This window comes from Megalopta genalis, chromosome 8 (assembly GCF_051020955.1).
Source record: "Megalopta genalis isolate 19385.01 chromosome 8, iyMegGena1_principal, whole genome shotgun sequence".
NCBI classification, from domain to species: domain Eukaryota; kingdom Metazoa; phylum Arthropoda; class Insecta; order Hymenoptera; family Halictidae; genus Megalopta; species Megalopta genalis.
The window spans coordinates 6,492,029-6,515,195 of record NC_135020.1 but is presented as its reverse complement, the minus strand read 5'-3'; the positions used below and the strand labels follow the sequence as shown (position 1 = coordinate 6,515,195).

The window sequence follows — 23,167 nt, the reverse complement described above, 5'->3', positions numbered from 1 at the left end:
GAAACAACTGTTCAAATTTAATTATCATTTTCATTATTTAAAGGCTTATTTCCACTGTTTTTTGCGGATTTTCCACGGTTTTTGCCGATTAACCCTATCACGCTGCTTCGTCGTTCTACTATCAATATTGATAAGTTTTGTTGTAATGCAGTAAATTCTTCCTAATTGCTCAGTTTTGAAGCAAAAATGGACAATGTGGGAAGAGGAGGTATTTTTATTAGGAAGAGGAGGCCAATTTTTATTTTCCAATCCATACTGGGAACACTGAATTCATTGTAATTTTGATCAAAGAGCATATAAAATACATATATATGTATATCTAATTATAAACAGGCCACGTTATTTCACCCATGGCATAAGTAAAGTTCTACGAAGAAATTAATAATACTTATTGTTTTATTTTTACTGCGAGGAATCTTTTAATAAATTAGAGGAAATCAAAATTTTCGCCATTTTACCATTTTCCTAAGTTAAATGCGAAAACGTGTGACTGAGAAATGATTCATAGTCTACACTTAAGTATAGTATAGACGGTAGTATAACTTCATGTAAGATTTATTAATAATACTCTACCTGATTGGAAGGTGAGACTTTCAGACTTTCAAGTCGGCTGTCCGATGTATGAAAATCTGTGATTCGCAGGGTTTAATGGATGTGCAGATCACGAAGAAGTGTGCATTTTCCTTAAGAGGAGAAAGGCATTCGTGTAAATTATGAGATGATTCAAATTCTTCCTGGTGAACGTCATTTAATTTAAAAATCCAGCGCAGGTGCTCGCAATTAGTACTTTCTACATCGATCTCCGATAGTCTCATAATTGTACTAGATAAAAGTAGTAGGTGTTGCATTCTAGCGAGCATCTCGTCGCTTAGTTTCAGAAACCAGCGCTTTTCTTCCGCGCTGGTTTCCTCGTGAGAAGATACAGAAACCGGCGTTTTCATAGAAGCGATGTATGATGCAATCTAAGACTAAGAACGAAGACAATTTTCGTCTTATATATGTCAAAATATTCGGCATGAACCGTAATTTTTAAATGCACTTTCACTTTTAATAAATATGTCAATCCCTTTTAGATGTTAACAGTGAAAGTTCTCTGTAGATTTCAGCGAATTTTGTTCAAACTACATATAAATCTACAAGTGCGATCATCTTCTAAACCAATCACGATTTGAATAAAAATCAAATTGATTCGATGCGCGTAACTAGCGTCTTCAGGATGAGAAATTCCAAATAGTTTTTGTGCCCGATGTACTTAAAGATCCATTAAATATAGCACGCATTATGTCGGGATTATGAAAAATATGTGAAATCCGCAATATTCACGTGCTTCGAAGCGGGAGAAAGTGTTAATCTTCAATCGACGGTGGTCGCGGACGTAATGAAGGAGAAAGCAGATCGAAAGGATTCACCTCGTGACCAGGGTAAAATGAAAAGAGTATCGACCGGGCCTCTAATTAAATCATAAAACAGCTCCGAGTATTTCACCGTAATGGCCAGAGGCTGTCCGTCGATATTCCGAGTTTCGTGCAACGAAACTCGCCTAATTACAGTTCGGAAGAGGCGATCAGCTCATTACGAGAGCCGGGTTTCGAGCCGGACCGTCTCGATCTTGATAAGTTGTCGATGCGATCGGTTATCTCGAGCCGTTGCTATAATAAGACACCCGTGACCCCCAAAGCAACGTTAGCCAGCTGTTGTTACAACAACGTTACGATAATTAACGGAATTGAATTAACCGTTCGATGAAATCATTGGAAGAATGCCCGTCTTGCGCGTCGGGCGTTGTGCCATGCTCGCCCACGAATATGGAGCGTTAAGAAACGCGGGTATTTTGTATCGGATGGAACCGACAAAAGAGGGAATGATTAACAACGTGCAATTTTCAACAGCGATTCTCTGGTAACCAGTTAGACGATTGAAACTCGCTAGAATATCGTGGAAGCTCATAACGATCGCTCGTAATTGAGCCGCACTTTCGCAGAATCATCGCTGAGATTTCTTCCATATTTACGTGCGCATTGTGCTCCTGGTTTTCTCGCTGAAACGGTACACGCGTGTTTCGCAGGAAAAGATATCGAGTCGGCAACAAATTCATTTGTTGCACTTTTTGCGCGAGTTTGTTATTTTTGCTTTCGGGATCGATCAAAGTATAAATTGTCGACCGTTAAGTTCAATTCCTTTTTACACGGGATTGTAACTACGATTACGTTCGCGTGACTATGCTCGCAATTATAATTATGTACCGTGATTCTATACTACCTCGACTGGAGCGCTGATTGTATTTATAACCGATACCGATAATTGAAAATACTATTCGCTTGTTCTCTTTTTTACCTTATAACTTGCCGTCGCAAAGCGAAACGAACTTTCCGTTAGATTCAATATTAATCTGGAACGTGATTACGATTATCTTCTACGCATACACTTATCGCTGTATGCGACACGTAAATCGAATCGATGTTGTACGCAACAAGGAAATTTTTAATTTACATAATCGATTTGCAAACTTCAATGGTCGTTGGCGTATTTAGGACACGTCGAAATTATATACATACACGAGAATTTTTCTTTTCAATGTCGATAAGTAATTGTACTAATAATAATTTAAACAAGTACAAAGAAAGTATTGAAAGCAAATATTAATCATTTATACGCGTTAGAAATTTATTCCTTAATGTTGCATTTCTATTTTCGGTGAATACCATAAAAAGCTAATGAGATCTAGATGGTGGTATCGTTTATGCGATAGTATTACCGAACATGAGTTCACCGCCTACAGGGTGCAGGCAAGCGATGCAGGATCGATGCACAAGTCTCCCTGTTTAGGGATAAGCTTAGGCTAACGGCACTAGTTGCTGGCAGCTGTGTGACCCGAGTCTACATAGCTTTATAATACGTCAATTGCTATCGAGAAACCAAATAAATTCTTAACCATTTATTTTATTGCTCACTTCTCCGCGTCTTCTGAATCTGATTTGAGTAATTATTATAATGAACATTATAATAACAATCACATAAAATATAAGTGAATTTCATTCAACTGTTTTTACAACAAAATGCGAAGCAATCGCGTTTAATGCTTGATTATTTTTAATCTTCGTTTCCTATTTTGGAATTTCTCTTTTTTGGTCTCTAATGGATTCAATAAAACTTTTTTTACAAGATTATCAGTCACGCTAAGAGAGAGAGAGAGAGAGAGAGAGAGATTAGAAAATCACGGAAGATTTAAAACGAGTGAAATGGCAATGCAAAGTATCCGTGATTCCTACACAGATTAAATTTAAAAATAGAACTTAAGTTCGGTCCGTATCGTAATCTCGTGAAAACATACATTCGACACAATGCAATTTATCAGAACACACAAATCAATTTTTAATCAGATATTCATTAATTAAAATGTTTATTTCCACTAGCTCCTCCATTTCTGCGAATCACAATAGTTTAATCGTTCCATACATGCTACAAGGATAATTTGTCTGATTTCTTAACGTTGACATGCCATTTTTATGCGACGCGACTACTTATCTATGAAAAATATGGATGAAAATATTCAAGAAGCTGGTTAAGATCTACCTACGAGATATAAGAAGCTAAAAATAATAATGACTAGACTGGGAACCACTATGCAAATTCAAATTTCTAAGAAGTAGTTCAGAGAAGCTAGAATTATGCAAAGCCATACTATTTTAAATAAACGATTTCGCTACATTAAAGGATGATTTTTCAAAGATTTTCATCTTGCAGTTAATGTTACTGTTAATATTACTGTTTCTCATAACATTCTTTCTTCGTGCATTTTTATTTACTTTCGGCATAAAGCTTAATATTATTTACGTAATTTTAACAAACACGCTTACTGTACTTTTAGGTAGAGTAATAAAAAATCTAATAAAAAATCTAATAAAAAATCTAATAAAAATGTTCTAGATTTGATGAAATGTCTGGGTTCTCGAATTAAAATGCAAACAGTTCAAATTTATTTATTGATCTCATTTCCCCACTCTGAAAGGTATGACAAAGTAGCAAACAGATAAAGATATTTTTTCACGGAATTACATCAAAAAATATCCTTGTAATTCCATTAAAAAATCAACAATTATTCATTGTCTCCTTTAATCAACCGCTGACGATTTTCATCAATCGATTAATTGAATCGTCGTTTCTTCGACGATTAATGCTTTAAATCGTTTTTATCAATCATCTAATCAAATTAAAAATTTGAATCGATCGATACCCAACACTGAAACTGAGTACAGTAAATTCTTCCTAATTGACGCTCAGATTGTGCACAAAAATGAACAATTTAGGAAGAGGAGATACGATTATTCGAGTCTTGCGCTCGTTTTTATAGTTGTTGACAATCCTTGTTATTAACTATGAAAAACGAGTCGTATAAACTAGAATCGTAAAAATGATCGTATAAATAATCGTATCTCCTCTCCTATCGAAATTGTCCATTTTTGTGCACAATCTGAGCGTCAATTAGGAAGAATTTACTGTACGTAGCCTTTACCAAACAGAACAGATTGAATTTATTCAGATCTCGTACTGTTTTCATTATATTGTAATATGAGTTTGAGTGATAAACATTTTATCAATCATTTCCCATACAAGTGTCTATAATTTCTATAAGAGTGAAAATAGAAAATCAACCATCTAATTGAACGGCAAGAGATTTCAATGAGAAACTGTAAAAGACAAAATTCTCACGGTACCGTTGGCACATGTTACACGCAACAGATTATTGCATCGAAATGTGCGATATTTAATTAAAACTAAGCTAGACCAAGCGAATAGACGGTGGCTGACCCCTAGCTTCGATCGACGGGGCCGAATGGTTCGACCTTAATCGTGACAGGAAGTTTCGTGACCGATACAGATACGGATTCAGCCTAGAGATACGTCCGTAGCATGTTCGCCAGAACGATGCACGGCGTGGGCGTCCAGGGTTCATTCGCGTCATTCATGACTTCAGAACACGAAGCTTCAAGGCTGCAAAAATCCTTAGAACATAGAGCCGATCGTTGATTATTCATCATCACGATCGGAATAACGTTCGCGTAATCGAATCTGCGGAACTTTTTCTGCGTTACACTTACACGAAGGTCGACGTTCGTGCTCTTCTAATGGAGGCCCGCGATGAGCAATGATCGGAAAAAATGATTCATGAAAATATTAATAACGAGGAAGGTAACATAACCTTGACACAGTATTGGTGGCTGGAATCCGTAATGCAACCATTGGACAGGGAATTTCAACCAATCAACGTATTCGATACGCTTTCTGTCGTGTCTAAGTCGTCGATTTCACGCAATGACGATCAAAACGGCTAAGTATAATTCTCGAATTATATAGAATACACACACACACACACATATTCGCGTAACTTGGACATTCCGGATAACTTTTAAACTGCACGTTTTATGAAAAATAAGTGTTAAATACGAAAATTAATACGCTATCATTCGTCTCCTTTGAAACCATGCCGCTTTTGTATTTAATCATTTTTCATGGTATACATAATTTATAAGTTTGTCGCGAGGTGTGTGTGTTTCAGTTAGTTGAATTGTACAAGCAATGTAGCTCACTGTGTGTACACTATGATCTGTGTAAAATCAATTTGTCGATAAATAAAAATTAAAAATCGGTTGACAATAATGCATAGTGGAGTAAGCGATTTAAGAATTACAGAAAAAAATTGCAGAATAAAATTACATTTATTACAGCAATGTCTAATATTACATCTGTGTCGAACTTTTAGCGGAGTCATTAAAGCTGACAGAATTCGAGTTGGCTTGAATAGATCAGCACATGCCGTGTATTTATGTAAGCTGTGTTTATTAATATAATACATTTCGAAATTATTAATAACCGTTGTTGACAATACATGGTTGACATCGATTGAAGATTTTTTTTTATTTTTTATTTTTTTTTTTAGTTGAATACTATTCCTATTCTGAATTTTTGTTATAACTTCTTAATAAAGCTCTATATGACCTATGTTTACATAACATTTTTTTCTTACTTTGTGCCATAGAATATATTGACAAAGTTTGAACATTAAAACCTGGGACACTCTGTATACAATCGTATATATGTGCAAACGATTGTATATACAATCGTGTATATACAACAACATAAAATAGATAATACACCAACCTTTACATTATATCATTCATTACAATATTTGCTATCATAACATCTTAATATTGTTAATATATATTATTTATTATAATATATAATATAATATAGTATATATTATTTATTATAATACATAATATAATAATGCTAATATTCGCTAATATAGTTACTAGACTGCGAAGCAAAATAAAAATTGTCTGCATCAATTTTTTCTTTCTTAAATAATTTTAATAAGTATGAATTAATAAATGAACATTCGTAAGTTATTAAAATTATTTAAGAAAGAAAAAATTGATGCAGACAATTTTTATTTTGCTTCGCAGTCTAGTAACTATATTAGCGCGCGAATATTAGCATTATTATATTATATTATGTATTATAATAAATAATATATACTATATTATATTATATATTATAATATAATATAGTAAGAATTAATAAATGAACATTCGTAAGTTGCTTTTAATCTTTTCACTATTTCATGTTTTATCCATCCATTGTTGTCATAGATGCATAAAATCCGCGATCTACCGATTACATTGCATACATCGATTATACGATTACGTACTTCAGCCAGTAAAAGTTCCACATAATGATTGCGCAAAGCATTGCCCGGGTATCGGAAACACGGAACGCAAAGGTGATAAGTGGGAGGAAAGAATCGAAACGGGTCGTCAGTTGAAAGGAACGAATTACAAACAACAGAAACGCCAAAGTGGAAGCGCCTTCGACTTCCGTATTGTTCTCGTTCAATGCTAATCAGGCGTGGCCGGACGAGCAACAAACATGCAAAGCGCACAGAAGGGATTTCCATAACGACGACGGAAGTTGTATTTACGCGGTCGCGAATTCAAAGTGGCAGAAATCGAAAAAAAGCAAAGGGATTCATTGTTCCGGTTGAGAGGGAATGGGTGAACAACAGTGATTGTACGAGCGAACAACGAAGAGAAAATCTCTAGGGCGTTAACAATACGCGGCCATGCGATAATTACGTTTCACGACTTCCCCCTATCACACGCATCGGTTATCGATGGTGTGTTTTTGTTGCCATGTGAATTGTAACTTCACGCGAAGATACGTGTGATTTCTTTCCTAGAATCCAATATATTCTTTCGAATTGTTTTAAATGATTAAATGGGAATTTCATCTTCTTTAAAATTGAGGCATTGCGTGCAGTAATAACTTAACCCAGTTTATGTTTGGAAGTGAATATTGAATATATGATAAATAACTAATAATATGTACTAATAATATAAACTAATAATAATAACTATATATATAAATATATAAATAAAATAAAATATAAAAATCATCTTAAATGATTTTTTCATATAATTTTAAAATATAAAATATAAATATTATACTATTAACAATATATAAATATAAACAATATGATAAAAAACAACAAAATTTTTTTTTAGATGAACTAATAAATGAAATACACTTTCATCACATACATCCTTTTCAATTCGAAAGTCTGTTTTCTATATTTTTATTCACATTTCTTTACCATTGTTTTATGCGTGATAGGTGATTTCGAGGTACGATCATTATTGAACAATATTTATTTGCTTCAAATATATGCTAAATAAAATTCATAGAATTTGCTGACCAATTTTTATTAATACAGATGCTCGGTCCAAAGTTCTCAAAATTGCAAACCAATTGTATACGTATAGTAAAAAATTTATTGCACTTCAAGATTCTTATTCTTTACTAAATAATATTTTCTGGCAACCTAAATTGCATCTGCTCCGATACCTGCAACGACGATTTCCTGAAGACTCAACCCTTCCTGACAGGATTGGCGAACATTAAGTGGGAGTACGTTGGAACCAATGGGAATTAGGGTGGTATCCTGTATGCGTAACACGTAAGGCGTGAAAGTTGTGTTACGCAACTTTCCAAAATCGCCGGTACACTTTCACCGGGAAGACAATTTTTCTTTCGATCAGGAACCGCTATTATATTCCAAAACAATGAAAATCTCATTTAAATCTCGAAGAATGGGACTTACTAACGATTATGCAGTTGACTATTCCCAGCACTATTTATAGCGATTCTTATCAATATTCTCAAAAACAATAGTCCCGATATATTCCTGAGGACATAGTATAGTAAATTTTCTCTAATTGAGGCTCAGCTTGTAAAGAAAAATGGATAATTTGGGAAGAGAAGATACGATTATTTGAGCCTTGCGGCTGATTTTTATAGTTACCGATTGTCAACAACTATAAAAACGTGCCGATTAATCGTACCTCCTCCTCCCAAATTGTTCATTTTTGTTTCCAAGCTGAGCGTTAATTACGGCGAATTTACTGTAGTTCGCTAATATTTTTTATTTCGCCTAATTCATTTTTACAAAGATCAGCACAATTCATTTTAAACAAACCGTTCTCTTATTCATATATATATATATATCCATTCACATACTTCTTTTTACCATCTTTGTAAATTCTCCACAGATAAACCAGCTCTTTTGTAAGACTTTTTATTTACATCTTCCTTATATTTTCGATCCATACAGACCTGGACATAATGGAAATAACATTATTTCAAATGATATATTATTTTATTTCATAATTATTTACATTTAATTATTACTTTTATAATTATTCACTTTTGAAACAACATTCTTTGAGACAACTGTGAAATTCATCTCGGAAATTACATGGTGATTTAATTATCGGCTCTGAGTCTGGTTTATACTAACATCCTCGTTGATATTTTTGTAAGATTACGTTAAATGATATCCGATAATAAGAAATATGTTTCTGAAGAATAGCACTATTCTTCCATCATCTGCGATAGTGAAACGATGATTTTTTTGGGGAACAATATTAGGCACCGACAAATATTTCTTAAAGTTGATCTTTTGAAAAAATAGTTGTGCTTGACGGAAATTACTGTAGAGATTGCTTAAAACAAAATCTTTTTTGTCATTTCGTTTCTCTTCGTATTGCGAGATAAACTTTCGTTCTCTCGTCGTCATTATTTAAGCTTCCAAGTAAATGCGAGGAATCCAAGGAAAAATTCTCTCTAATTACTGTAACTGTGAAATTAACGGTACGGCAAGGGGTTAAAGCAAATTGCTATAAACGTTTCTGAGAATATAAAATCTTTCTGTCGCATGTTACTTCGAGGATTATTTCTTTTGTCAGATTTGGAATAAAAAAACACAACGAAATAATTTGTTATAGTAACTTCTCTCCAATTGTCCCTCAGCTTGTGAACAAAAATCGACAATTTTTCGTTTTCTAATAAATTTGTATAATTATAAGTTTTTGTAATTGTTGACAATCGGCGACTACAAAAGCGATTCGCGAGGCTTGAATAATCTTGCTTCTTCTTTCCAAATTGTCCATTTTTGTATACAAGCCGAGGGAAAATTGGGGAGAATTTACTGTATTTGGAAATGCTATAGTCGATATAATTTCAATTTGAAATTATTTTTTCTCGCATAGTTACTTCTAATCTTCGTTTGAAAGAAAATCTGTCCAGGTCTGAAAATCACGGAAATCTTAGAATCGTGTTGCCATCGGAGCGCGTACGAAACGATGTCAAGCGGCCGAAAGGTAAGTCGCGGATGGGAAAGAAGTGTAGAACGGTTGGTTCGATCAGCAGACACGATCCCTGAGCATATAAGACCGGATTGACGACCTCTTACTCCTGTTTTGGCTCGAGCCGGCAAAGAAGAGACCCGGTGACCCAGAACTTGGGAAAGCGAACCGCTCGAAGGAACGCGGTTGTTGTAACACGTAGCCCACTCCTCTCGGGACGATCTTGCGCTCTAATTGCTCGTAACGCCTTGCAGAACTGCAGAAACTTTCATCTCCGCTCGGAGCTCTATAGAAGTGATTGCCTCGATTGCCTCGAGCGGTCACACTGTCGGCAGACGGTCATCGTTTCCTGCTTTCCTTCTGATCGCCAGCGAAACCAATGATCGTGCGAGATCCTCATCTCATTCGCTTCTTTTTAATCCTTAGGTGGACAACCGGGTACCAATTTCTACGTCTACTACTGTAATTTGTTTACATTTCCTGATCTGATATCGCAGAATCGTTTCAGATTCCCATTCCTTAGGCATTTTTATGTTTACGTAGACCTTGAGAAATAATTTTATTCAAAATACTTTAAGCAAACAAGTTTGAAACATATTTATAAGCCTGTTGCGCAACCGGAGTATCCAGCTGCGCGTATAAGGCAGATTCTAATCTCGGGAATTATGAGTCATTTTTTATAATAGCATTGCGTAATATACATATTTTTTAAACAATAATTATTAGAGGTGTGCGAGAAGCCGAAAACATCGGGTCGAGTCGGGATGGGAATATTTCTCAGGATCGGTCAGGTTCTCGAAACTTTCGGGATTCCCGAGAGAGTCGGGATTCCTCAGAATACTCGAGATTCCCGAGAGGGTCGGATTCTCAATAATGTTCGAGATTTTAATTTGTTTACCAGGTGGTAATATCGTCACAACCAAATGAGCTAGGCTGGTTTCAGGAAACGTGGAGAAGTTATCCTTCCACGTGATAATGTAAAGTAAACTATATTCTTTAATGACATACTTGGTGTATTATTTTTATTTAATAGTTTTTGTTATCTTATCATTTTAGTTCTACTAAAACTAAAGTCTTGATCATTACTGAGAATACCGATTTTTTCGGGTGTTCAAACTCTCTCGATAAACTCGATCCTCTCGCGAATCTCGAAAGCATCAGGAACTCGTTCCGACCCGACCCGACCCAACCATCGGGTTAGTTTCGATGAAAGATGTTTCATAACATTAAAATTCAAAAAACGGTGAATTATTGGTTATTCCCCTAATTGACGTAGAAATATGTGAGGATTATTTGTTATTTCTCACGCAGTTCATTTTGAACTGTACAGGGTGTCCTAAAAATGTCTCGCAATCTGGGAATGGAAAGTTCCTGAGGTAATTTGAAGCAACTTCTTCCTTAGCGAAAATGCAATCCGCGGCTTTGTTTACGAGTTATTAATGAAAAACACTGACCAATAAGAGGCGAACTCGGCTGGCGCGAGGCGACCCAGCCAACAAGCGCACCAACTCCAGTTCCGCTGATTGGCTCGGCCGTCTCGCGACAGGTGATCTCATCTCTCATTGGTCAGTGTTAATAACTCGTGAACAAAGCCGCGGATTGCATTTTCACTAAGGACAAAATTGCTTCAAATGACCTCAGGAACGACGTTAGGACGTTAACTTTGACGAATCAAATCATTAAATTGCATTTCAGGCCTGCTTTTCATTTCAGTTTAATACAGTTATTTAAAACACCATTTCTTATTGTCGGAGAAAAAAATTATGAATTTCGAAAAAAATTATTATATAGATAAAATTTGCAAATGAAATAGGTTATAGGGTACCTTGGTTGCCAAACAACCGTAAAAACTTTGGTTTTCTAGATAAAGGTTAAATCGGATGCTTCGGTTGACTATCAGCGTGTAATGTATACTTATAATCTATGATTAACTGTCATAGTTATGTGTAATGTATACTTATCGTTTATGATTGGTACTTATTACAAAGGCATTCGATGGATATTAAACTACAAAATTGTATTTCTCCGTGACCTCTAATAAATAAATTTGACAATTTAATTTTCTTAATATATTATAATCTATGCAATTTAATAAGTAAGCATCAATTGATCCAGGAAAAAATGGTAGATAATTGTGAGTGTCGAGAAAAGTAAATAATCTCCGTCTCTAAGTCGCCTTATAAAATCTAAAATTATTACCTAAATATACACGTACGTTTCCTTGAAAAGATTAAATAATAAATTATATTTTATAAAACAACTTCGTCGGTTCATAATATTTATTAGTATGTTTCTAAGGTATTTCGAAAAATGTGCGACTTGGTCTAATCATTATCCATGATTGTTACCCGTTCGGTTGTTTTGGTTGTCGCAATTCATAGGATTAGAAGGAAAGTAATAGTATCCGGATCGGTCAGCGTAATGTTCACGAAGAGTTTATGATCGCGTTCTGACCCTTGGTGAACGAGTAACGGTGAAAAGGTTCGAACAGGTATCTATCGTAGGTGTTCGAAGTTTTGCGAATGTTATTTAGAACATAAATATACGTGCACGGAGACCGCTGCACCTTGTTTGCTACAGTGAACGATACAAAATCCAAAAATCAGTCAATCGAAGCCCTTTTTTTAGAAAAAAATCTACTGAAAAGTACGTATTCTTCAAAAAAATTCAAATTGCCGGGAATATATTATGGAATAAAATGACGATTACATTTTTTCGCATTAAATGATAACCAGTACCGAAGAAAGTTATATTTGTCCTGTATGTGTAAAAACTTATTTCGTTCTCCTTGTAATACGGATTGCAACAAGCATATAAATATTATACATTTAATCGAAGTAAGAACTAATGACGTCCGTAATCATGTATAAATTATGCGAAAATATTAGCTGCAAAGCAGGTTGTGCTACAAAAATGTTTTCGCGGACACGTTTAACTAGTTATATCACCTGTATTCGTTATTTCATTTATGCTTGTCCCAGATACCGTCTTTCTCTCTGCTATATTAATGTAAATTATATTCATCCGTAATATGTAGACAATGTTTTACACATTTTCGCACATAGATTTTGCCCGCAAGTTTCTTCGATCAGTAATTATACGTAGATACAACACCGCGTTATAGTGTGCTTAACACTAGATTTACAGCTATTTTATGTTAGTTTATTACAGTTAGAATAAGACATTTATTCTGTATTTTAACAAGTGTTATTGTAACATTTGCCGTAAGTAACATATAAATTGAATAAGTAACTCATAAATGTATCTTTACGGTATGAATAATCGTAAATTAAAAAATTAGTGACCCGTCATTTTGACGGGTTCCGTAAATCTAGTGTTAAAGATGTGTTATGTGGTTCGAGAAACTCCACCTCGCCAATTGAGGGTTCGACGTGGCACAGAATGATTGAAAGTTGCACGGATGCGTGGCTTGGAACATTCTCCGTTGGATACCACCACGTTTCGAGATGATCTTTCTGATGCCTCTCGATCACGACCTACATATTCGACACGTATAATGTATATCTTGCGAAAGTTGTTCAACAACTCTTTCGAATTTCTTTTTTCGTTCGAACTTCCTCGTTTCTTTACGGCCGGTTCTTCCCAGCCTCCTATAATGCATAATTCAAACGATTTCCTGGTAGGACGCAAACATTTTGCATTAAACCACTTACGCATCCGTCGAACGATTCGATAACGCAGACTTGGCAACTCCCCCCCGTTTTTATTGCAGCGAAGTGATTCACTTCCAAGTTACATATATACGTGTGCATATATAACAATAATTTTTCGTATACCTTTTAGAAAGGTAGCTATATAAAGAAATTTATGGAAGTGATGGAATGAGATTATATTATTGAAAGCGAGTTATAACGTGTAAGTACTGAATTACATCAATAATATAAAAACCATAATCGTTGAAACTAGTCTGTACTAGAGAATGGGGTTATATTACATGCCATATCGGTATGAACACGCTTTACATATTTGCAATGCTTTTATAAAAACGTGAATATCATGATTTTACGGAAACTGCTTAAATGCATAAAACCGAAAGACTATTTATTACAAATTCATAATATGATTTTATACATCACAATATCTGGATCGTTATACATATTTAATATCGTTTCACTACATTGTTAAAATATCAGCAGAGGGTGATTCTACGTGAAAAAATACGAAAAAATTTGTTATAACATTTTTTTTATCCAGAGCTCCGTTTTCGATAAAATCGACTTCAAAGTTTATTGAACTTCGTAAAGGATTTAGTTGTCGTTTATTCTTCTACCGTAGTTGCCTCCATGCCTCCAAACTTTAAAATCGATTTTCTCGAAAACGGAGCCTCGGATAAGAAAATGTTATACCATATTTTTTCTTATCTTTTCACGTAGAATCACCCTCTGCTAGAATCACCCTATTCTAACAATATAATGAAGCAATATTAAATCATATAAAATCATATGAATTTGTAATAAATAGTCTTTTGATTTTATGCATTTAGACAGTGTCTGTAAAATCATGATGTTCACGTTTTTATAAAAGCATTGCAAATATGTAAAGCGTGTGCATACCAGTAGATTATGTCTTTTATATTATTGATGTAATTAAGTAATTACACGATACAGTTCGCTTTTTATAATCTCACTTTATCACTTCCATAAATTACTTTATATGGCCCACCCTGTATATTGGTGAGTGAAACAAAGTTTAGTTATGTTTACTGCTATAATAGTTATACTAATCAAAGGTAACTCAAAAGAATAAATAGCAAAATAAATGTATAAATTAACAACAAAGTTAGATTTCATACCTAACAAATGCTTAAACCAAAGTTAAAAAATATTGAACGTTTTAGCATAATTAAAAAAACCGAGAATTCATTAAATCTCAATTATGTAATACTTGTAATATAATATTTGTAGCAGGGTTATTAAGCAATATTGATACAAGTGAAACGTGATGTAACATTACATCGACATGTGAAATCCTTATGCGGTTAATACCAAAACTCAATTTACTTCGGTTCCATTACAATACTTTCACTGTCACCAATAAACGTCCCATTTTCTACATTGCATATTATAGTGAGATATCAATGATTTCACGTTTGTATTTCGACTTAACGTTATGCAATACATTTTCTCCTCGTCCCGGCGTGCTCCCGATGACTCTGGTCGGGTTGTTATTTATAGTTTCATGCTCGAACGCTTAATGACAAAATGCACCATCGGTTGTTACGAATAGCTATGACATGTCCAACTTAGTATATCGTCATTGATGTTATATTATTCATGTCCGTAGATTCGTTTAGCGAATTTATTCGCTTATTATTCGTTCGAAAACGACATAATTGTGTCGTATTAATAATTAATAATCGGTATTACTACGCGCGATAGAGTTACAGCGCAATTGGAAACAGGCGCTAGTTGGACTCGTCATTGAAATTTTTATTATACTCCGTTATTTCTTCCTCTTGTGCGTGAGTCAGAATAAAATTCTATTCTTTTATTATTATGCCCGCGGATTTTTATGATATATGATATTGATATTTTTATGGTATTGATTGCAGGACATAGGATGTTCGTAAACATTTATTTTCTTTCTGAATTATTTCCCTGAGATAAAAGTAATTCAACAGTACCCTTACATTGTTTAAACGTTTTCGCTGTTCGACATTTGATGCATTCATTTTTCTCATAAATCCATAAAATTCAATTGTGGAAAGTTCAACAATCTGCCGAAAATTCTTACAAAATTAATACAATCAAGGTGAAATAAGAATATTAACACGAGAAATGTTAAAATTTACTGGACAGTCTTCTACAGAATAAAGTTAACTAATTGTAACTAGTAATCCACGATGAGGTTCTTCACCTTTATGAATTCTCAACATCGTTGATATAATATCTTCCTTTGATGTCTTTTTTTAAAATGAGGATACTTTTTATAATGGGTGGTGAAAAGTTTAAAATACTTATCTATAAAACTTCTTTTTTCGCGCATACTCAATTTTTATGGCACTTGCACGATGCAGCCGCCGCGGACTGGAAGTAGATAAATTCCTCGATAAAAATGCTTAGTGGAAACGATCTAGAATAATGAGAGATCCAGTTTTACTATACTTCTTTTTACCGAGTCAATGCAACGATGTTATACCGTTCATTTCATAGCTGTTCCAACCGGTCAGACCTGATCGCGACATATTCAATAACAATTTTCCTGAATATCGTTTATTAAAGAAGAATCACCGGCGTGAAACTAATTACAATACTTTTAGACCTCCATCAATATAGTTGACAATACAATAAAGTCGGTCTTATATCCGCAATGAAAATGACATCAGGTACGTAGAGTTTAACATAAATTGTATATTGTTCAGTTCATAAATGATATATGTTCATTATAATATACATATATTACATTATTATATTTTATTATTATATATTTATTATGCGTTCATTTTGAATTTTTTATATGAAATAATCGTGTATAATATTATTTTATATAAAAATATTGTATAATAACATCATGTAATCTTCGCTAGAGTGAAATAAAAACTTCAACTTATAAAACGTAAAATGACTACACTTAGAAATAAAATGTGAATATTTATGCAGAAATCTGCAGTACAATTCACATAAAGCATGCAAATGTGATTTAAATTTAGTTAATAAATTCATAAGTACTCTTAGGATATTCATGCAATCATACTGCAATTATAAGCAGTAAGCTACCGCTATAAATTTTGATGCGCCGAACGCAAATACAAAAGTCGGTTTTCTGCAATATCCTCAGTTTTTGTGGAATTATATCTAGGAAAGAAAGTATAAAATTTTCAATTTTAGGAACTTGTCCTGGTTTAACCAGAGAAATTATACGAACGTTCAAACTAAATATTACTTGATTGGTAGAAATTTTGATAGATTAGGAATTCGTAATTCGAACGAGTTCCTTTGCTGGCGGAACGTTAAGGGTAACCGGTATCGCAAGACATCTTAACATAAATGGAATTGCTGTTTTTCAAAGGGTCTTTCCAGAAATGTACAGTCCACGACAGAATCATAGTACGTCCTTGAATTTTTAATTTCTCTCGAAACTTATAACTGCTACATAAAAATTGTATGCAATAGATGACGCTAAAAAAAATTCATTAATTTTTGTAGTGTCATATATTGTATACTTAATATTAATGTATATCGAAAGAAGTGTAGTGCAATTTTAACTATATACACATCATTTTATAGTTTATTTTAGGCTCTTTTCGAATGACGTAGGTCACACTTCGAGAACATTTTTTGTTTCCAAGTTACATATGTAGCAAAAAATGAACGCGGGTTGCATACAATGATCCGCATACATATTTAATTTTTGACAATGACGAGTTATTTCGCATGTTACTAGTATCAAACCGAACAACCAGTAAATAATTTTTAGTTGACTGTATTTCATCTTTTATTTTACTCATCGTTACCTTTAAAAAATACAATTTTCTTACCTTTATTTATCTCTCCAACCAATTGCATTTTTTAATTAAGTTTTCTAATCGTTATCTAGTAAACTAGTCCCTTTCGTAAAGAAAATTACATCGCATGCCCAATTATGAAGAGATCATTCCGTTCTAAAAGTCGTTTGAATACTTTCTTGACTCACTGTATACAATAAATTCTCCCCAATTTTCATTCAGGTTGTAAACAAAAATGTACAATTTGGGAAAAGGAGATACGATTATTCGAGCCTCGTGACTTATTTTTAACGTTACCGAATGTCAACATTTATAAAAACGAAGTGCGAGGTCCATTTTTGTTTACAAGCTGAAGGGAAATTAGGGAAAATTTACTGTGCGTGTATAATACATGAATTTCAGTAATCTGCAAGTAAGTTCTCAACAGACTAACGAAGAATTTAGTGACAGCCTTGAGTCGAAATACATCAGCTATATTATTAAATACAACGTATCATCTCACAACAGTGAAAAATAACATTCTTAGAATTTTCTCCAAAGATCAAGTACAGTCAACTATCGCAACGTATGCCATAGCACTAACCATTATTCGTTACAAAATAAGATCAGGAACGTTCGTTTGGATATCACAGGTTCTATGTATTCTGTATCCCACACACGTTCTGAAGCCGACGCGATCCACAAAGACAGTCGATCCAAGTTCTCAGATTCAAAGCAATCAAACAGATCAAGCGACCATTTAAACGCCGCGGCAATAATTATCCGAGCCCTTAACGACCCTTCACATATCTTCACGTGTAACAATAAACGAACGAGAGCGTCCATTCGGTTTCCATGGCGGTCAGATAAAATTGCGTTCAGCGCAAACACGGTTCATGGGCTCGATTATAGGAGGAGCGAGGGAAATCAAGGCTGACAAAAAGATCGTTTCGACTAGAGAGCATTAAACGGTACAATTAGCAAGAATTTACGATCGCCGGTGTTTCCCGTCACGAGGAGAACGAGCGCGGAAGGTCTCTGGAAGAGGACGGCGACGGACAAGCGTGAAACGCTCGCGCGATATTAGGCGGCCGATCGCGGATCCACCAACAGCGGCTCGTTAACCGCGCGAAGTTTAATGACTGTAATTTACATCGGACGCGGGCACAGCTACGCGTAATAGGTCCGGCCTGTTTCGTTTCCGCGTTCGTTCGTACATCGTCGGACAATGTACGATGCGGCTCGTTAGCGGCTCGCCCGCTAATTGTATCGAACCCCATTGTTTGAGTATCCGTAACGAACGCTACACCCGATCGCGCTAACCCGGCTTCCACGAAGGAATTTCCGGACGGGAAGAAGGCTTCGAGCCTGGGAAAATGCGCAGCCATCGATCGACGTCTTCGAACGAAACTGGAGCAGATAGCAGCGGTCTGCGATCATCTCGACCGCGGCACTCGTTCGGCTCTACTGGAGATCGGCGGTCTACTAAACTACACGGTAAAGTTTCCTAATATGAGGACTCCTTGTAATATGAGAGCTCAACTTATTTCCGTTATTAAATGTCCCGAGTGTCGTATCGACACTTTATTGCGTATCGGTGTCTCATTCGCTCGTTGGCGTCCAGGTTATATCAGCGATCCCATATTCGTAAAATACGTTACCGAAAGTTTTTGAAAGAGTTCGATTATATTGCAACTATCTTCAAAATGGATCGTTATTTTCATAAATACTATTGCATGCTGCATTCGGTGGAGCTTAAGATTTTACTAGTGACATACATATCATTAAAGAGTGAAGAGTTAATTTCAGAGTCCGTTAACCCAGTGTTCGTCTACTTTTTGAAAAATTATTCCTTCTTAGAAGACGTCTGAAAATAAGTGAATATTATAGGACAAATTGTCAATCGTATTATAAGTAGATTGCGGATTTTATGCATTTATGACAAGAATGACTAAATGTTATACGAGATGGTGAAAATAATGAAAGAATTTAAGAATGTTTAAGAATGTTGAAGCATTACATTTACCTTATCGGGATCATTAAAGAAATAATAAAACTTCTGCGTGACCTGTTTCATATGATCCTGTTTCTTAACTCTAAGCCTACAATATCAGTCGTTTTGGCCGGTTTTACATTTTTTATATTAAGGTTGTTCACGTTATAATGGCTCTTATATGGCTTATGATGGCATAGATTTCTCGATTATATTGCAACTATCTTCAAAATGGATCGTTATTTTCATAAATACTATTGCATGCTGCATTCGGTGGAGCTTAAGATTTTACTAGTGACATACATATCATTAAAGAGTGAAGAGTTAATTTCAGAGTCCGTTAACCCAGTGTTCGTTTACTTTTTGAAAAATTATTCCTTCTTAGAAGACGTCTGAAAATAAGTGAATATTATAGGACAAATTGTCAATCGTATTATAAGTAGATTGCGGATTTTGTGCATTTATGACAAGAACGACTAAATGTTGTACGAAATGGTGAAAATAATGAAAGAATTTAAGAATGTTTAAGAACGTTGAAGCATTACATTTACCTTATCGGGATCATTATAGAAATAATAAAACTTCTGCGTGACCTGTTTCATATGATCCTGTTTCTTAAGCCTACAATATCAGTCGTTTTGGCCGGTTTTACATTTTTTATATTAAGGTTGTTCACGTTATAATGGCTCTTATATGGCTTATGATGGCATAGATTTCTCGATTATATTGCAACTATCTTCAAAATGGATCGTTATTTTCATAAATACTATTGCATGGTGCATTCCGTGGAGCTTAAGATTTTACTAGTGACATACATATCATTAAAGAGTGAAGAGTTAATTTCAGAGTCCATTAACCCAGTGTTCGTTTACTTTTTGAAAAATTATTCCTTCTTAGAAGACGTCTGAAAATAAGTGAATATTATAGGACAAATTGTCAATCGTATTATAAGTAGATTGCGGATTTTGTGCATTTATGACAAGAATGACTAAATGTTGTACGAAATGGTGAAAATAATGAAAGAATTTAAGAATGTTTAAGAATGTTGAAGCATTACATTTACCTTATCGGGATCATTATAGAAATAATAAAACTTCTGCGTGACCTGTTTCATATGATCCTGTTTCTTAACTCTAAGCCTGCAATATCAGTCGTTTTAGATTTCTCGATACAAGCATAATAAAAATAACGAACAGTCTACATACGAATTCAGTTTTACCAGAATAACACAAGTCAGTCACTCCTAGCGCTCGGCAGGTTTAGTGTCAGAATCAATAAAGTCGACAATTTTTACTTTGCACCGATATCCGCAGTCTAATTATAAGTGAGATATAATATAATTTATGTGATCGATCCGAGCAATTTAAATTATGGATGGGAAAATGAAAAGTGGCCGATCGGCAATTTCGCAGTGATGCGTAGAGTGAAACGGAATTAGCTTTTTAAAGCTACAGTACTGGCACATTATACCATCTTTAAATGGCAAGCGAATTGCCCAGTTTGCAGAACTTGTTTCCGAAGTGTCCTGCATGCAACGAGTCATCCCGACATGACGTACGAGAACTTCTTCGGCGGTTGTTCAAACGTTTCCAAGATTCCACAGATGATGGCGCAACCGTAAAAGGCACGAAGGGTTCGTACGTTCAAGCTCCTAGAAAAAACCTTAAAGCAAAGTTTACGAGCGACAAGACCGCGAAAAAATTCTGGATCTGGAGCCAGTTTCACAGAACACCTTGAACAACACCTTAAAAATCACTATCACCGTACGAGCGATCATTCTGTAGAAACAAAAGCTGCTCTCCACACAACTTTCTAGTCGATGCTTCACAGTGCCAACAGTCTTTATTAGTAAGCAGGTAGGTAATAATATGTTGGATTTAATTACTCTTGAAAATTATATTGTGTCTACCGGAAGTTCTATCCGCTTTTAATTTAACGGTAAAATTATGGTGTATTCCAAATTTTTAAATACGAAAGAACGAGATCATTAATATTTTAACAGTGAACCTTTTTCGCAAAAATATAATCGAGTATGATTAAAATAATTTATCATTTAATTTATCAATCTTTCTCAATATGTATATTCAGTTTGTATGCTTACAAACTTCGTCTGTCCTTCCGACATCCCCCGCGTCTAAGGCAGGGCACGAGTCTAGCGGGATTCGGACGAAACGCTCTCCCTATCTTTCCTCCAAACCTACATCTTTACAGCGGCCAAACTCTTTCAATTATTACTCCTCCTAGGGATATGAATTTTTCTACAGATCTGAATAAAATATGTAGAAATTCAAATTAATTGTTAGAAAATATATATTCGAATAACAATATTTGTACATAATCTGTCCAAACAAAGTGTTAACAAAAATTAATAGTACTTTTATCTGATGTCTTCTGCAAAATATCTTCAACTGGAGAAGGGAAAGAAAGAGAGAGAGAGAGAGAGAGAGAGAGAGAGAGAGAGAGACTAGGAAAAATAAATGATTCCTCTGCCCTAATATTCGTGAAACAATTTATGGAAACAGAAATTTGCATAAGGATCTACAATCTACTCACACAAATAAACAATTCCTCCACGCACCGATCGTTTCCAAGATAAACGACAGGACGCAAATAATAAATGGACAGTAATTTGCTCATATCTGTTCGTCAGTTATAAATTCATCTCGCACAAAGCACGTGCGCTATGTCGATATCCCGATCTAAAACATCGTCCATCAACCTCAAATACTGTTACGCGGATGTTATGCATCAGATTCAATTTGGTCTGCACCGAAGAGGGGGCGGGGGGGACGTTGTGGCATATCTGAAAAATGATTATGACGGAATCAGCGTGAAAAGTGTCCGTGGCCGTAGATGATCGTTCGCTCCCATTTAGTGCGGCGAACGACCCGTGTCCGACATATTCGCGGAATCGGAGTGGAACATCGACGCAAACGAACCGACGAACCCGTTCGAACATTTGTTTTCGAAACTGTTACAGATAACCGACGCGCCTCGGAACAAGGCTGAGGATAATTATGAGGCCGAGAAGAACTCGCCGAAAGTCCTGTCGACCAGAACTATCCTGGATGAAACAGTTCTATACCTTTCGACTGACTTACTTTTCCAACGGACCACGGAAATGACTCGTGGCCACTGGTAAAAACGACGCTATCTTCATCTCATCTCCTTCGGTATTTCTGCAGTTCTATTTGAACTTCGCAAAAATGTTCAATTTTCGTTCAGACCTAATTGAAATTTCCAGAAACGGTACTACCTTTATCTCGTTTCTTTCGGTATTTCTGCAGTTCTATTTAAATTTCGCCAAAATATTGAATTTTCGTTAAACCCTAATTGAAACATCCAGAAAATAGCAAACTTTATTATATATATATATTTATATTTCTGTAACGCGGAAACTAGACATCGATTTGTTTAATATTTATTACGAAATAAAATAGCGCAATTACGTAACAACTATTTATGTTTCTGTTATCTACAATAAATAATCTGTCACCTATAATAAATAATAATAAAATAATATAAATAATAAGTTAACGTAAAAAAAAGCAAATGTACGAATATTTCAATAAATGTGGAAGATACGGGCCATTAAGCTCGGAAGCATTTCAATCCGAATGTTAACACTAGATATACGGGGCACTAAAAACAGATGTTTATATTAGTTTATTAAAGTAACAATAAGACGTTGATTCTGATTTTCAACGAGCGTTTTATTGTAATGTATCTTTACTATGTGAATGAATCAGTTGCTCGTCATTTTGATGCGTTCCGTAAATCTGCTATTAAAGCGAGTACATAACTGTACGTACACGCCAGAATTACATTAGCTTTTTAGTTATTTATTACATCATAAAGAAAAGCTCAATTAGCATTATAAACGAATAATTCCGAGTTCACTGACTTTCCTTGTTAGCCCGAAGACACCGCAGGGTTATGGCGATGGGATTCTCGCGGTACATGGCACGCGGCGCGATAAAGGGCTGAAAAGCGAGGTTCGTGATGCCCTAGGAGGCAAATCGTGGCTAA

At 34.9% G+C, this 23,167-nt stretch overlaps 1 protein-coding gene across 1 annotated transcript in view; it reads right to left on the bottom strand.

The window, feature by feature from the left end:
- The window catches only part of pip (heparan sulfate 2-O-sulfotransferase pipe), a 97,555-nt gene that overhangs the window by 16,960 nt on the left and 57,428 nt on the right, over nucleotides 1-23,167 (bottom strand). The window lies entirely within an intron of this gene.